Source organism: Cynocephalus volans, chromosome 9 (assembly GCF_027409185.1).
Source record: "Cynocephalus volans isolate mCynVol1 chromosome 9, mCynVol1.pri, whole genome shotgun sequence".
Taxonomy (NCBI): domain Eukaryota; kingdom Metazoa; phylum Chordata; class Mammalia; order Dermoptera; family Cynocephalidae; genus Cynocephalus; species Cynocephalus volans.
Genome location: NC_084468.1, coordinates 24,889,527 through 24,908,557, shown reverse-complemented (window position 1 = coordinate 24,908,557; position 19,031 = coordinate 24,889,527).

The window sequence follows — 19,031 nt, the reverse complement described above, 5'->3', positions numbered from 1 at the left end:
GGCAAAATCTTTTTAAAATGAATCAGTCTGGCTTCTTTCTCATTGGTTTATAATTTGTCCCGTGATAAATACACAAATATTCCTGTCCTAATATATTTTAGCTGTTCTCATAATTTCCCCATATTCTGCCATATGGCAGGGCTAACTTTACCTTTAGACTTTCAGATGAAAACTTCTTCAGTTATGATTCTGGTACCAGTATCTGTTTCTCAAATTCCAAGGGACACATTTTTTCAAAAATATTTCCCATGTCCCCTCCCTATTTAGTGTTTTTTCTCCTTCCATAACTCTGTCTCTAGAAATTCTTATTACTGTAAATCCTTTAATGAAGTGTTTTCTTTATCTTTAGCTTGGAAGGGGAAGGAAGGGGTAATGGATTAACATTATCCGTATATGTGTCAAAATCTGTAGCATATCTTGTGTCTCACTTCATGATATAGAAGCATCGACTATAAAAACTATTGAATAGTTCTTGACTTTGTCGTATCTTTGCCAAAATCCTAAGACTAAAATAATCCCATTTCACATTATTTTGCATCTACATAGGAAGAAATAAGGACTACCTGTCAAGAAACCAGGTTCTAATATCAAACTACATGGAGTCAAACCTAGGTTCGACCACTTTACTTTTAGTTATTCCACAGTGAAACAGCAGGTATGTCCAAGAGTGTTTATCACAGCATGTTCAAAAGGGCAAAAACCTAGAAACAATTAAGATGCTCAATAAAAAAATGAATAATTTTATTAAAATATACAAGCTAATTCTTAATAGCAATAAAAAAGTGAATCAAAGCTGAATTTATCCATTTGAATAAATCCTCACAACATAATTTTAAGGGGAAGAAAAGAAAGCTGAGAAAGAATATATTTAATAACATCCTATTTTTATAAAGGTTAAAAACATATGTTTAAAACTATTAAAGAGAGGGAAAGGAATAATTTTTAAAAATACAATATATTAATCATTAACCCTGGTTCAGAAAGATAGGAATGAGATTAGCATTGAGAAAATTTTAGTGGTGTGAGCCAAGTTCTATTTCTTAAGTTGGATAAAGGGTTTGTGGGTGTTTATTTTATCATTATGTTTTGTGAGCTATGAATTTCTTCTCTTTTTATATTCATCAAACATTATAATAAAAAAGAGACACTATAAACCATTGTTTTTTTTAAAAAATATAACAAAACAATAAAAAAAACATTGGTTTGCCATTTACTAGTTCTGGGCAAGTTACAAAATTTTTCTAGACCCTTGTTTCTTCATCTATAAAATGGGAGTAAAAGGGTTGATTGTGAAATCAGAGATAATGCAAGTAAAGCGCCTAGCATAATTACTACGTGTGTGTAAAGACGACAAACATAGTCAAGAGTATTCAAATACATTTAGGGTATAATTCATTGCTAAATACAGTAAACTAATAGCTATCATAATACCCTTTGTTTGTAAAATACATGAATCTTTATTTTTACCATATTTTAATGATTCATATAAAAATTATGATTACATTAAGAATACAGTGAAGAAAGAAAAGGCAAACTTGGATTATTCACGATATGCCTACTTACATTTCATTTGCATCACTCTCTACAATTTATACTCTGAAATCTCTTTTTTTAAAGATATAACAGTGATAAATGAAGTTTCCCAGATAAATTGTAACTGGTTTTTCTATCCCAAATTAAAAAGTTAAAAAGACGTATAGCTTCAGTATATCTTTGATTGTTAATCTGGGAAGGAATTTTTAGAAGAGTTTATTTCATTTTTTTAAATTTTTACTGAAGAGAAACCTCAGGCACAAGGAAGGTTGGCTATTTTCCAAAGTTATATGGTGTGTTACAGAGAGTAAAATCCAGCAAATTTGTTGTCTGGCTCTTCCCACTATATCTGCATTGCCTACTAAAATTCAATTGACATCAAACATTTGCCTAATATATACAAAACAATTTACTTAGTTCAATAACATTTTTTGCCCAAATATTTACCCAATACACTGGATGAGTAACATTACTCTAGGTCCAAGTAGACACAGACATATCTCTAGAGAAAAAGGAAGAAGAAAGAATGGGAGAGAGAGCAACAAAAATTAAATAAGACTAAAATTATTTAAATATTTATAAATTGTTGGGAGAAAGGATAAAGATGATGAATAGAGAAACAAAAGAAAGGTCCTTTGAGATGATATTTATGTTTACAACATAAGGGTGCATAACAGTTAATTACAGGAAGAGGAAATGGTATCCCACTTTATAATTATTTCAAGTACTCAATAAATATTTGACCAGATACTGTCAGGTACTGCCCTAAATTCAGATATTAAATTTGCAGCTGCGAACAAAGTAAATAAATTTGCCTAATAATGGAAATTATACAGATAATTAGATAAGTATACAGAAAATAAAAAAATAACAAATAAATATAAAACTTTCATGTGGTTTTAAGAGCTTTGATGGAAAACATACAAGAGGGTAAATGTTTTGAGAATTCTGATGGGAAAAGATAGATGTTGATTGATACTATTGCATATGGAGTGGTCATTATCAGAAAGAGAGAATAGCAAGGTCAAATCCTGAGACTGGAGCATAGGTTCCAGGGACACAAAGAAGGCAAGATATGAATATCTGAAGAAGATTAAGTCAGAGAAGAATGTGGAACCAGATTGTGTAGGGCCTTGTTACCAAGCAATAGATGTTGGCTTGTACTCTGGGGATAGATGGACCCCATTGGGGGGTTTAAGAAAATGAGTAACACTATCAACTTGACTCATTAAACTATCACTCTCCTGACTGTTGTTAAGACTGGACTGTGAGGAGGGTAAGGTGAGTTAAGAGTGAAGGGTTGGGCAGCTATTGAAATCATTCAACTAAGAGATAACAGGAGCTCAAACCAGGAATTAGTAGTAGATATAGAAGTTCTAAAGATGTAGATATATTTTATAGGCAGAGCCAAATGATTTGGTGAAAAAACAGATGCAAAGTATTCGAGACAAAGAAATCAAAGACAATTTCATGGTTTTTGGATCATGCAAAATAAGTGGAGCGAGATGACGGAGACTGTGCATGATTGGGGTGTGGACTGTGCATGTTTTTTAAATTAGATTCAACAGACATAAAATTCTTCTATCAAATTTCTATAAAAAATTTCCAAACAGTTATTCTCATTTCTTCAACTTAGGCCATCGTGGGTACTGGTCTGTGGACGATACTGTGAGTAGCATTGTGCAGGAAGATATTTCTACAGGGCCCCTTCTTCTTGAACTGTCCTTAACCATGATGATTTTCATGAGAATATGTAACATAATCATATTGGAAATTATTTTTCAAAGATTCTGAATCCCATTAAGCATGACTTTATAGAAGGACATGATGGAAATAACTATAGCAGTCTGGAAGGGATATGAGGAGAGTTATACAGTTGAAATGCACATGCGTGTTTTCTTCCCACAGAGTAACAGTGCTTGCAATAATTATGGTAACACCTTTCCATCATAAAATGCTTTAAATTGTTTCAAATACCTTTTTATTTTTTTGAAACTTCACAACAACCCTATGAGCTGAGATTGCTCTTATTTTATAGAGGAAAAAAAAAAAAACAGGAAAAGGGAGGTCAAGTAAACTTCCAAGGTCAAAAATCTCATAATTTGCAGCAGTAGTTCTAGAACCCAGGTTTTCTGCCTCCTGTTCTCTTCCAGTTTGATGTAATCAACTGTTATGAAATTTGAGTTGAGGAGACATTGAGACCAATTAACCGAAAAGAGAGGGTATGAAAAGGAATGTTCCTTATGATGCCTCTGTTTATTCATATTGCATATAAGGGGAGCGTCACGCTAATCAGGTAGAAATCAGAGTGTTGGAATTAATGCAAGGGTTAAGCCATGATAAGTCCTGCCTTATAATACCATGATGTTGCATTCCCTTGGAAAGAATATACTACACAAATGCCTGTCTAGGCATCCATGTTGAAATATATCTCCCAAGTTGGGACATTAGATTGAGATAGTTCTTCTGGAAACAAACCTATTATTTTTTTGTTTTCCTTTTTGGAATAGGTTTTTAGAAATTTTTGCTTTAGGTCCAATACCATTTTGGGGGCTGAAGTGGCATATTGGAATATAAGTTAACACAACATCCTTGACATTCACCAAGATGGTGCTTTAATACTGCATTTTTGTATTTAAGTGAAACTTGAGGTGAGAAAAAATTGGTAGGTTCTGAGAAAAAGCAGATCCCCTAACTGGAATTGATACTTGTTGATACTGGTAACTTGTTGACAGACCTGATGCAGTAGGTAGGAACAGATGTATGGGGGCGGGGGGGGGGGGCGTTGTCCGTCTGTCTGTCTCTGTGAGTGTGCCCATGTGCGTGTCTAAGGGAGAGGTTAGGCCAGTTACAGAGAATGATACATAGCACACGATGCCCCACGGACGCTGGATTAAAGATAATACCTCTTCTTACAAATAAATACAACTTGAGCCTGAGTCAACTCTACAGTGTATTAATTCATTAAAATCTTGTGCTTTAATCAGATCCTTATCTCACTGAAGCAAACCTTGTAAGTGGGTTATGAAGATGGAGATGGGACAGAGTATGCTAAGGAAAAAGGAAAGAGGAACATTTCCTAAACTGGTCCATTTCCAATGTTCCTTTGAACTTCCTTTCCCCCCTTTCCCTCCCCCAACTCTTTAAATTTTAATGACATCAATTTTCAACCTTTATGCAGGAACATGCCCTTAATGTGCTCAAAAGTGCCGAATATCATCTACAATGAGTCCTCCTGATAAAACACCAACTCAACTTGTAGTTTCTATTACTCATTTGTCTAATTTTTTTTGTATTCCAAGTTATAATACTTTTTTAAGCTGATAATGTCAAATTTTTATCATAGCATAAATATCTAAGTAAAATTTGGATAAGTTGACAATATCTAATAACAAAAAAGCCATAAAAACCTTTTTTCAGAAATGTAAGGGAGTACATTTTGCCTAGATCAGCAAAATATATATACCAGAGTCTAGAGAACAAAATTTAAAGATTATATAACTTGACTTACTCCAAACCTACTCAACACTGTGTCTAGCACACCAGATTAACGTTTACTACATTATTTTTGCTATCTTTCCCATCAATATTACATCATTCAATCTTTTTTTTTGCTTTCTTCCTTTTTTACCAAAGGAAACTGAAATAGCTTATTAACACCAGCTGTTTTCAGATTTACTTGTGAATATAGTAAGACTCATCTGTGATGATACCAGAGCTGCTCTATTTCTCAAAGAAGGAGTAAATTCTAAGACTGGAGAGATCAAGAAAGATTATCTCATTTTGTCTCTTATTAGACTTAGCAGTACTAAATCTAATTTAATTGGTAGATTTTCTTCTTAGAACTATATGAAATACAAAATGTAAACACTTATTTTGTTGTTCAGAGGTAGACAAATATCTGTATATGATACTGGAGATGGTGGCATTGATAGGATTAATTATGCATATTACATTATTGAATTATCTTTATGAAGTTATTACAATGATATAAAACATATAACAATTATGGATGTGAGAGGTAAGCATCAAGGTACGGTATTTGAATGCATATATATCAGTATGTGTGTATAAATGTATGTGTATCCATTCATGTACATATACACATGGAGAGGAATTAGGAAGAGAGAGAGAAAATAGACAGGCTTTTAAACATTAGAAATCACCTCATGAAAGTTCATACTTTTAGAATGAGGACATTTAGTCTCTGAGGGAGTGAAATACTTGACCAAGATCCCAAATAACAGCTTGTTTTTAATTGACACAATTTTAAGTATGCCTACTTCATGAGAATAAGGTATAGAAGGAAGGAGACAGAGAAAATAGAGAGAAAGACAGGTGAGGGCTGGGGTTTGGGGGCTAGGGAGGATTTAATCATAGTTATACAATTATCCTTTGCATAAGCATTCTTTATAATGTGCTATACAGTATTCTTTTCATGATATACAGGCTATATAAGTATATATACTTTATTTTATGGGCAATTTAAAAGATTTTCAAGGACAATTTTTACTAACCCATATTTTCATTTTAATATATGAAAGTTCTTTAAAGACCTCATGGAAAGATTAGTGTTATCTTTTATTTCTATTTTTCCCTGAACTTTTTGAAGTATCCTCGTATTTGATAGACAATGCTTTTTCAAATATGCATTTAAAAAATCATGTCTAAAATTATTCTAAGAACTTAAATCTGGCTTCAAATACTCAATTGAAATCACGCATTTCTTTTTCTTAAATTTTCAATTATACTTGAATACAGTAACATTAGCATTATAATGAACAATTTTCTTTTTAAGTTTATTTATTAATTTTTTTTTTTTTTTTTTTTTACATTCTATGATTTCGTTATGGAGCAGTTGGGGGGGAGGGGGAGAGCGGAAAGGGCAAGGAAATAGGGTGGGAGAAGGAAGAAAAAGGAGGGTTGGGGACGCACCCCCCTCATTCCTGCAGGGGAGACCGAGACCCAGGGCTTCCAGCTGTGTCTTGGTCATTGCTGGACTGGGGGTAGACGTCAGGAAGATGTGGCTGAAGCCCTTGCCTCCCACTGCCCTGGCTCAGGAGCCTGGGGCATTTCTTGTGGGGTCTCAGTGGTCATTGCTGGACTGGTTGTGGGTGCTGGGGCATGTGGCCCTCCCCCATCCCTGTCATGGTAGCCCAGGGGACTTCTCCTTCTAGGTTTTATGGGTGTACTTTGGTGATGTGAGACCTTTACTAGTTAATAACAAACTTTGTCTCTGGTCTATGGGTATTTTGTTTTTTCTTTCAGTTCTGTGTTGGATTATTTGCTGCTCCTACCACTTAAACTCTGCACTGGAACTAATTTGCTGTCCTTTGCTTATTTCTAAAATGGGGGAACTTCCTGTGGGAACCAGTACTTGAGCTCTGTGGTTGAGCTAAATTGTTGCTTTGCTGCTGATTCCCTGGGGAAGACTTTTTGTGCAGCTCAGGTTTTAATGGTTGACTTTATAGGTTTTCCAGATCTCATGAGACCTGGTACACCTGGGTTGTGCAGAAACTCTGGTCAGGGCCTGAATCTTTTTGGCAAACTGCACTCCCTGAAGTTCTTTTTTCCTGACCAGTCTTCACTGAGTGGTCCCACACTGATTGGGGTGCAGATCAGCTGTCCTTGCTGTATCACAGTGTTCTCTAGGTGGGCCTGTCTCCCCCACTGCCTGTGCTCCAAACACTTCCCATCTGCCCATCTCTTGCGGTAACTCACCAGACTCTGAATGGCTCCTTTTTTTTCAATTGTGGCTCCTTGCTACTATGCAGGTCCATAGGAACCCTATTAGTAGTCTTGCTGGCCTGGGGGCCACCAAGGCCCTCTTCTCCCCTGCAGCCTCCAAGCAACTCCATCCAAATGGCACAGCTATGGCTTTTGCCAGCTTTTGTTCTACGCGCTCAGCAGCTCCAGCCTTGAAGTGGCCAGGGCTCAAAATGGTCAGAGCAGTCCCTTCTTTCTCTCATAGTAGCTTCTCCTGCCTTCATGCAATCTATAGGTCTCTCCTCCTCTTCCCCTAATCTCTAGAAGCCCCAGCTTTGCCGTCATTATTTTTAATATTTGTAAATTTGTTGATTTGTGGGAGAGAGTGAATTGAGGTCCATCTATTCTGCCATCTTGACCAGAAGCCCGTAGTGACCAAATTTTTATCAGATGATTTAGGTTGCAATTCAAAGTAATGCGGTATCTCAGAGTCCTTATTAGGACTTAAAAAAAAATTATGGCAAATTGTGGATGATCTATATTTAGTTACATATTGGTTTATATTTAGTTCCTTTCTTTCTCTCTACCTTTCATGCCATCCCTCTTTTTATCACTTTAGTCGGTCTTTCCTCAAAGAACAGTCCTTGAACAGAATTATTTGAGATACCTGTTAATTTACAGATTTTGTCCACATTTATGGATGTATAATCTTTCTATTGTGGGTCTGAATTTTTAACATAAATTTCTTAGATAATGCAGATACAAAAATAGTTTTTAACACCTCACCTCAGTCTTAGTGAATATAAATAGTACCAATCCAATTATTTATATTAAATTGTTAAGAGCTAAAAGAAAAAAAAAAAAGAAAGAAAAGAAAAAAGACATCTAATGATTCTCCTCTGGCTATTATATCCATTTTACAATAAAACAGCTGGAAAAGAAAAAAGATAAATGCACAGAATGAATTTTTATTTTGTGGAGGTTAGCTTCTTTTACATACAAACTAAGCTCAAATTATTATTGCTGGAAAATTTGGAGTTCTTGATATTGAGATTTTTTGACTGATAGGATGATGGATAAGTCAATTGTTTCTGACAAGACATGCACAGGATGATGTTTTTAAACAATTTTAAAGACTTTGTAAAATGTCAATTAATATTCTAATCCCATTAGTAAATTAATTAATATGTAATTGAAATCTGCTACAGAGATTATAAAACAAACAAATCAAATAATTCATGACTATCCACCCATGATAATAAAGAAATTTTCATTTGACTCAAGGGAGGGCACATTGCTAATTAGTGTTAATGCAGTTGTTCTTTTGTTGTTTAATAATAAATTTAGTACACCCCATATTATAGCCAATAAACAGAAATCATATAGTTTTAGTACTTTTACTGCTACTTGCTATCTTTTCTTCCATTTCTAACAGTAAAGTTTTAGATTGTAAATCAGATCAAAATTTTTCAGATTGGCTTCTAAATCCTGGCTTCAATTTGGATCAGTTAGAATGGTGTAAGTAGCAACTATTAAAGCAAATTAAGAAGGAGACCAAGCCTGAAAAACCACTGAGCAGACCAAGCCAGTTAAGCCAAGAAAATAACCTTAACCTTGCTTAAATTGCAAATGTAAGCAAAAGTTATCTTGAGCCATTACTTGTAAATGCTTGTATTAGAGAAAAACAGAACACAAGCTTAACCATAAGAAGCAACTTGCTCATTTAAAATTACAAAGGGCTTTTCCAACTGGAGAGAGCAAATATGTCAACTTTATAACTGTAATCAATTAAATATTTTATTTGTATTACGTCCCTGTTCACTCTATAAGATTCTGCCCCTTATGCTTTTTCCATGGAGTCCCTGAACCCTTTCTAGTTTGGAACTACCCAATTCATGTACTGCTGTTTGCTCAAATAAACTCTTAAAATTTTATCGTGCCTTGGTTTACCTTTTTAACTTAACTAACAAATACTCAACTTTTGACTTGCTTTAAAAATTAGTGATTTTATTATCTCACATAAGTGGAAGTCTGCACACAGTGAAGTTTCCAGGACAGGTTGATTGTGTGGCTTATTGTTTCCAGGAACCCAAGTTATTTTCATCTTTCAGCTCTGAAATGCACTAGATTAAATTCATCTTCAAGTCTGTTGCTCTCTTGATTGCAAGATAGCAGCTATTGTCTGCCACTGCTACAGGCTCTCTTATTCAAAGTGCAACATTAGAGATGGCCACAAAAATTTTGATGTTCCTACCATACTGAGCTGGGATGCACAGATGCACATGGTATATGGAGCAGGGCTAGGTTCATGAAGGAAGGAAGAACTGGTGCCAGGCAAGTAATCTGCTCACTGCTGAATACATACTTTCTCTATGAAGAGAGAGCTCTCAGATACCTTTATTTAAGACAGAGATGTGGAAACTTTACAAAGATAAGGAGGAACTCAGAATAAATGTTGACTGATGGAAATCCACGTTAAAATTGAGCCTCCACCATTGAAAGCCTTTATTCAAAAATTAAAGATAAGATTAAGGTGATTCAGGATCCTCTGACCTACTCTATTTTGCTTTATTGAAGAGACATATAAAAAAAAAAACCAAAAAAACAGATACATAAGCTAAGATAAAATCAGTGATATTCAATAGATTAACTATCTAGATAAATAAAAATTATCTCTTACAATTATGTTAGGTGGGGAAAAAAGATGTCTGAAGCTATATGCAAAAGATCTGACTTACAAGTGAATTTTGAGAACCTTCTCTCCTCAAGGCGGATATCTGGTGCTCAGAACATAGTTTCTCAATTCTCCAGGGGTAGTTCACAAATAATGAGATGGTTAAGTTCCAAAGTTGGATCATAAAAATGACATTCACTTTCTGTGTAGCCTTAGGAAAGTCACTTAATTTTTGAGCTTTCTATATCCATTTACGAAAAATTTATTGAACAGTTATACTATAAGCCACTGTATCCTTATCTATAAAATAAAAGTAAACATACATCTCTTAAAAATTGCTGCGAAGATTATATAAGGTCCTGTGTATAAAAAAAAGGAAAAAAGAAAATCTTTTTATCAGTGTTGGATTAGAAGCCATATGTTTTAAATTTTTACAAACTTATAGTTGGAGAGGACTCAAAAGCAGAAAGCCAAGTTCATCTCCAGGAGTTTTACAAAATATGTTAACTGGTAGCAAATGTGTAGGGGCAAAAAAATCAGTATTATCAAAGTAGAAAAGAGTCCACATACCCAAAATCCTGTGAAATGATATGGGATATGCTGAAACCAATTCTGTACACATCATGGGAAACTGAGAAAAAAGGGTACTAAAGATGCTGTAAGACAGATTCCATTACCTTCAGATCTGAGGGACTGACTGTTTTAGGTTACAACAAAATTATCATTCAGTAATCCGTTTTAAAAAAATGATAGTCAAATGAGAATTGGAAATACTTTACAATTCTATGATTTTAACCAACGTTGTAGAACTAAAAAGACAGTCAGGAGTTTCAAGATGGCGGCGGCTGCGGCGGCTGGCGCGGAGTAGCTGAGGTGAAAAAGGTGGCCACTGGGCCTCAGGCAGCTGGGAAACTTGTGGACCTTCCTCTGGCCATCTCTTAAGGGAGGACTGCTGCTGCTGGCCGGTCGTGGGGGCTCAACGCCACTTTGCCCCCGGCAGGAGAGGCTGCCTCATTTACAGGCAACAGCTTTGAAGTGTGGAGCAGGAAAAGAACTGATTCTTAGCTGCAAAAGCGAGTCTTGAAACAGGGAACACGGCGCCAGGGCTGCTGTGGATGCAGCCAGGATCCCGGAGGCTGGGGCCGCACTGAAGGCGGCCAGCTGCCCTATTCAGGATTCGAGGTTTCAGGCCGGCATTAAAGAAGATTCCTGGGAGTGCCCGAGCGGCGCCGCGACTGAACAGCCTGAGGCGGCAGCGCCGAGAACACGGAAGGCAACAAACCAGAGACAGAGCGAGCGCCCGACCTGGCATAGCACTGTGAGTGATCCCTGGCACAGCTCTGTTCGGGGGGTGGATGCCCACGCGGCTCCCGCCTGCACCACCAGGCCACTCACTGCCCCGGTGCTGCCTCCATTTTCCCAGGTGCGGGCAGCTCCGCCCTGCTCGGCCATCACTGAGCCCATTTGCTTGGCCTGGCGCGGGGCATTCCGGACCCTGCGGGCCGGCCTCCTCTCCCACTCCCTCCGCGGTTCTCTGGCGGGGCTGGGGGTGTGAGGCATCCCGACCAGTGTTGGGAGGGCTAGGAAGTACGGGCGGGCCGACTGTCACTCCACCACACCCTGGACTCCGCCCGGTAAACTTCCTGTTACTGGGAGGCAGATACCATCTCTGCGACCACCAGTTTGGAAAAAAGCCTAACGAATTTCTGGTTGGGAATAGTGTGGTAGGAGAGTTCCCAGGTCTGCTTGAACCTGCCGGAGAGCAGGCTGCAGGCGGGCACTAGACTCGGTTCATACCGGGGGGATACAAAGGTGAACAAGACCCGAGAAAGATCTACACAGTGCTACAAAGGCACCCAGAGAGACCGGTCGTCTGTGCCTAGCAGACACCTGGTAGACTTCCTGGGCGAGGCGGTGCTGAGCAGGGTCTTGAAGGCCCAGCTGATAGACGAGGTGTGCAGAAGACACAGCCCAGCCCAGCACAGTGTGCACAGAGGGGGGAGACGTGCGGCCAGGGAGGCGGAGACTCGACAGAATCCACACACCCGGTGGGGTCGCCACTGCACGATCTAACAGCCTGGGCCAGAGCACATGGAACGGGGAGAAGTCCTGTACAGAAAGTGAAAGCTCAACAGAGATCACACACCCTGTGGTACGTGATCCACCAGCCCAGCAGAGTACAAGCTGACCAGAAAGGTGGATCCCCGGAGAAGCCCAAGACCCGAGGCAACCACACACACAAGACACTAGAGGCCAACTGAGCAGTCACGGCGGCAGCCATACCAAATTGGCAACCACAGCAACATCCTAGTTAGTCATTAGTCTCAAACCGGTGGACTGTGAAACCCCCTGCCACAATGAATAAACACCAAAAAAAAGACACCAGAAATACAAAAAATCAAGAAAGTACACCACCAAAAGTTAATAAATCTCATACTCTAGATCCTATAGAACAAGAAGCCCTTGAAATAACTGACAAGGAATTTCGAGTGATAATTCTAAGGAAACTGAATGAGATACAAGAAAACTCAGCTAGACATCATGATGAAATGAGGAAAAGTATACAGGATCTGAAAGAGGAAATATACAAGGAAATCAATGTCCTGAAAAAAAATGTAGCAGAACTTGCTGAACTGAAGAAGTTATTCAGCGAAATAAAAAACACAACGGAGAGTTTAACCAGCAGGCTTGTCGAAGTTGAAGAGAGAACCTCTGAACTTGAAGATGGGCTGTTTGGAATAACACAAGCAGACAAAAAGAAAGAAAAAAGAATCAAGGACATGGAAGAAAATCTGAGAGAGATATCAGACAACCTCAAGCGCTCAAATATCCGAGTCATGGGTATTCCAGAAGGGGAGGAAAATGGAGATTCCATTGAAAACATATTCAACAAAATAGTGGCAGAAAACTTCTCAGGTATAGGAAAAATCACAGATCTTCAGATCCAGGAAGCTCAACGATCTCCAAACGTATTCAACCCAAAAAGGCCTTCTCCAAGACATGTCATAGTCAAATTGGCAAAACTCAGAGACAAAGAGAGAATCTTAAAAGCTGCAAGAGAGAAGCGTCAAATCACCTATAAGGGAGCCCCAATCAGGTTAACATCAGACTTTTCATCACAAACCCTAAAAGCTAGAAAGGAATGGGATGATATTTTCAAAATACTAAAAGACAAAGATTGCCAGCCAAGAATACTCTACCCTGCAAGGCTACCCTTCCGAAATGAGGGGCAAATAGTATATTTCTCAGACAAACAAAAACTGCGGGAGTTCACTACCACAAGACCACCCTTACAAGAAATCCTCAAGGGAGTACTGGGTTTGGTTCCTGAAAAATAACTACCACTGCCATAAAAACCCAAGAAAAATCTAAACCCGCTAGTACAATAAAAATGACATTCATGAAGAGAAAACAAGCTAACAAAAACACTATCTACAACCTAAGGAACCAACAAACAAAGAAAGCAAACAGTAAATCAGAAAGCAAGGAACAAAAGACACCTAAGACAACCAAACAACCAATAAAATGCTAGGAATAAATCAACACCTTTCAATAACAACTCTTAATGTTAAAGGCTTAAATTCCCCAATTAAAAGACACAGACTGGCTGACTGGATCAAAAAGCAGGACCCAACTATATGCTGCCTACAAGAGACCCACCTCACCCATAAAGATTCACACAGACTAAGAGTGAAAGGATGGAAAAAGATTTACCATGCAAACAGAAAAGAAAAACGAGCTGGAGTGGCTATTCTTATATCTGACAAAATAGACTTTAAACTAAAAACCATAAAAAGAGACAATGAGGGACACTACTTAATTATAAAAGGACTGATCCATCAAGAAGACATAACAATCATAAATATGTACGCACCCAATGTTGGAGCAGCCAGATTTATAAAACAAACTCTATTAGACCTAAAGAAGGAAATAGACACTAATACCATAATAGCAGGGGACCTGAACACTCCACTGTCAATATTAGACAGATCATCTAGGCAAAGAATCAGTAGAGAAACACAAGATCTAAACAAGACTCTAGACCAATTGGAATTGGCAGATATCTACAGAACATTCCACCCAACAACCTCAGAATATTCATTCTTCTCATCAGCACATGGATCATTCTCCAGGATAGATCACATATTAGGTCACAAATCAAGTCTCAATAAATTCAAAAAAATTGGAATTATCCCATGTATCTTCTCAGGCCACAATGGATTAAAACTAGAAATTAATAACAAACAAAACTCTGGAAACTATACAAACACATGGAAATTAAACAGCATTCTACTTAATGACATATGGGTCCAAGAAGAAATCAAGCAGGAAATCAAAAAGTTTATTGAAACTAATGAAAACAATGATACATCATACCAAAACCTGTGGGATACTGCAAAAGCAGTATTGAGGGGAAAATTTATTGCATTAAATGCTCACTTCAGAAGAATAGAAAGATGGCAAGTGAACAACCTAACACTTCACCTTAAAGAACTAGAAAAACAAGAACAATCCAATCCTAAAGTTAGCAGACGGAAAGAAATCATTAAGATCAGAGCAGAACTGAATGAAATTGAAAACCAAAAAACAATTCAAAAGATCAACGAATCAAAAAGTTGGTTTTTTGAAAAGATAAATAAAATAGACAAACCATTAGCATGGCTAACAAAAAAAAGAAGAGAGAAGACTCAAATAACAAAAATTAGAAATGAAAAAGGCGATATTACAACTGATTCATCTGAAATACAAGGAATCATTCGAGACTACTACAAACAACTATACGCCAACAAATTTGAAAATCTGGAGGAAATGGATAAATTTCTGGACACACACAAGCTCACAAAACTGAACCGTGAAGATGTAGAAAATTTGAACAGACCAATAACAATAAAGGAGATTGAAGCTGTTATCAGAAGGCTCCCAACAAAGAAAAGCCCGGGACCAGATGGATTCACAGCAGAATTTTACCAAACATTCAAAGAGGAATTGACACCGATTCTTTACAAACTATTCCAAAAGATTGAAACGGATGCAAATCTCCCAAACTCATTCTATGAAGCAAACATCATCCTGATACCAAAACCAGGTAAAGATATAACCAAAAAAGAAAACTACAGGCCGATATCCTTGATGAATATAGATGCAAAAATCCTCACTAAAATACTAGCAAACAGAATACAGCAACACATACGAAAAATTATTCATCACGATCAAGTGCGATTCATCCCAGGGATGCAAGGTTGGTTCAACATACGCAAATCAATAAATGTGATACACCATATTAATAAACTCAAACACAAGGACCATATGATCATCTCTATAGATGCTGAAAAAGCATTTGATAAAGTTCAGCACTCATTCATGACAAAGACCCTCTATAAGTTAGGTATAGAGGGAAAGTATCTCAACATAATTAAAGCCATATATGCCAAACCCACTGCCAATATCATCCTGAATGGGGAAAAGCTGAAAGCTTTTCCTTTAAGAACAGGCACTAGACAAGGATGCCCACTCTCACCACTCCTATTCAACATAGTGTTGGAAGTAGTAGCCAGAGCAATCAGAGAAGAGAAGGAAATAAAGGGCATCCAGATTGGAAAAGATGAAGTCAAACTGTCCCTGTTTGCAGATGGCATGATCCTATATATCGAACAGCCTAAAACCTCTACAAAAAAACTCTTGGAATTGATAAATGATTTCAGCACAGTAGCAGGATACAAAATCAACACACAAAAATCAGTAGCATTTCTTTTCTCCAATAGTGAACACGCAGAAGGAGAAATCAAGAAAGCCTGCCCATTTACAATAGCCACCAAAAAAATAAAATACTTAGGAATTGAGTTAACCAAGGAGGTGAAAAATCTCTATAATGAGAACTACAAACCACTGCTGAGAGAAATTAGAGAGGATACAAGAAGATGGAAAGATATTCCATGCTCTTGGATTGGAAGAATCAACATAGTGAAAATGTCCATACTACCCAAAGTGATATACAAATTCAATGCAATCCCCATCAAAATTCCAAAGACATTTTTCTCAGAAATGGAAAAAAACTATTCAGACATTTATATGGAACAATAAAAGACCACGCATAGCCAAAGCAATGCTCAGCAAAAAAAATAAAGCTGGAGGCATAACACTACCTGACTTTAAGCTATACTACAAAGCTATAATAACCAAAACAGTATGGTACTGGCATAAAAACAGACACACTGACCAATGGAATAGAATAGAGAATCCAGAAATCAACCCACACACTTACTGCCATCTGATCTTTGACAAAGGCACCAAGCCTATTCACTGGGGAAGGGACTGCCTCTTCAGCAAGTGGTGCTGGGATAACTGGATATCCATATGCAGGAGAATGAAACTAGATCCATACCTCTCACCGTATACTAAAATCAACTCAAAATGGATTAAGGATTTAAATATACACCCTGAGACAATAAAACTTCTTAAAGAAAACATAGGAGAAACACTTCAGGAAATAGGACTGGGCACAGACTTCATGAATACGACCCCAAAAGCACGGGCAACCAAAGGAAAAATAAACAAATGGGATTATATCAAACTAAAAAGCTTCTGCACAGCAAAAGAAACAATTAAAAGAGTTAAAAGACAACCAACAGAGTGGGAGAAAATATTTGCAAAATATACACCTGACAAAGGATTAATATCCAGAATATATAAGGAACTCAAACAACTTTACAAGAAGAAAACAAGCAACCCAATTAAAAAATGGGCAAAAGAGCTAAGTAGGCATTTCTCTAAGGAAGATATCCAAATGGCCAACAGACATATGAAAAAATGCTCAACATCACTCAGCATCCGGGAAATGCAAATCAAAACCACATTGAGATACCATCTAACCCCAGTTAGGATGGCTAAAATCCAAAAGACTATGAACGATAAATGCTGGCGAGGCTGCGGAGAGAAAGGAACTCTCATACATTGTTGGTGGGACTGCAAAATGGTGCAGCCTCTATGGAAAATGGTATGGAGGTTCCTTAAACAATTGCAAATAGATCTACCATACGACCCAGCCATCCCACTGTTGGGAATATACCCAGAGGAATGGAAATCATCAAGTCGAAGGTATACCTGTTCCCCAATGTTCATCGCAGCACTCTTTACAATAGCCAAGAGTTGGAACCAGCCCAAATGCCCATCATCAGATGAGTGGATACGGAAAATGTGGTACATCTACACAATGGAATACTACTCAGCTATAAAAACGAATGAAATACTGCCATTTGCAACAACATGGATGGACCTTGAGAGAATTATATTAAGTGAAACAAGTCAGGCACAGAAAGAGAAATACCACATGTTCTCACTTATTGGAGGGAGCTAAAAATTAATATATAAATTCACACACACATACACACACACACACACAAACCGGGGGGGGGGGGAAGAAGATATAACAACCACAATTATTTGAAGTTGATACAACAAGCAAGCAGAAAGGACATTGTTGTGGGGGAGGGGGGAGGGAGAAGGGAGGGAGGTTTTGGTGATGGGGAGCAATAATCAGCTACAATGTATATCGACAAAATAAAATTAAAAAAAAAAAAAAAAAAAAAAAAAAGACAGTCAGGACTAGTGTCTTTAAAAGTAATTTTGTATAGATTTTATTTTGAAATTGATCTCAATTCTTCTCCAAATGACTCAGGTTCTCAGGCCTGAAAAGCAAATAGGAAAGAAAGTATTGCACTTTGGACGGCAATTTCTTCTTTATTATGCTATGTCTTCTAGGATTTTGATAATTTGTTCATCACCTTTTCATTTGTGCACTTATTCATTTTAAACTACTTATGAATACTGTGCTACATGCTGAAAAAATTTTGTTGGTAAAGAACCAATTTATTTTATCAGCTCTTTAGTCCATGGGGGGTGTAATTTTATTTGCATTTCAATAATAGAATTGAGGAAAGTGACTTTATAGCCCACACCTTCTTCACTGATACCCAGATTATTACTATTATTTCATTCTGTCTGATACAAAAACAAACTTAAGAAAACCAAATTGGGAAGCAGCAGGTATACCTGTTTCCCAATGTTTATCGCAGCACTCTTTACAATAGCCAAGAGTTGGAACCAGCCCAAATGCCCATCATCGGATGAGTGGATACGGAAAATGTGGTACATCTACACAATGGAATACTACTCAGCTATAAAAACGAATGAAATACTGCCATTTGCAACAACATGGATGGACCTTGAGAGAATTATATGAAGTGAAACAAGTCAGGCACAGAAAGAGAAATACCACATGTTCTCGCTTATTGGTGGGAGCTAAAAATTAATATATAAATTCACACACACACACACACACACACACACACACACACACACACACAAAAACCGGGGGGGGGGGAAGGTATAACAACCACAATTACTTGAAGTTGATACGACAAGCAAACAGAAAGGACATTGTTGGGGGGGAGGGGGCAGGGAGAAGGGAGGGAGGTTTTGGTGATGGGGAGCAATAATCAGCCACAATGTATATCGACAAAATAAAATTTAAAAAAAAATTAAAAAATTTAAAAAAAATAAAAAATAAAAATAAAATAAAATAATTAAAAATAAATAAATAAATAAATAAAATAAAAAATAAAAACATTAAAAAATTTAAAAAAAGAAAACCAAATTGGGTTGTGGGGGCAGGGAAAGAGTGAGGAAATTTTAAAACTCTGCTAAGTTTTTGTTAAGGATGGTTTTGTGTTTGCAATTAAAATTGTTCACAAATTGAACAAGTGCATCCATCAATATACAAAATAATTCCCTTTATATACTGTCCTTTCTTCTCTCATGTTTTCTCTTCTTCCTTCTTCCACCATCCTTTTCTTTTATTTATTTTTTATTTTATCATTACACACTGTAAACATTTTTGTGGCCTTTTACCAATTTCTCCTTAATTCCCTCTCCGCCTATTCCTTTCCCACCTCTGTTGTCCTCATTTCTGTTCTCTTTTTGAGAATTCAAGGAATTACTGTAATTGTGTCTTTCATTCTTCCTTTTTCTTTTTTTTTTCCCCCAACTCCCACTTATGATTGAGAATATATGGTACTTCTCTTTCTGTATCTGGCTTATTTTACTTAACATAATTTTCTGT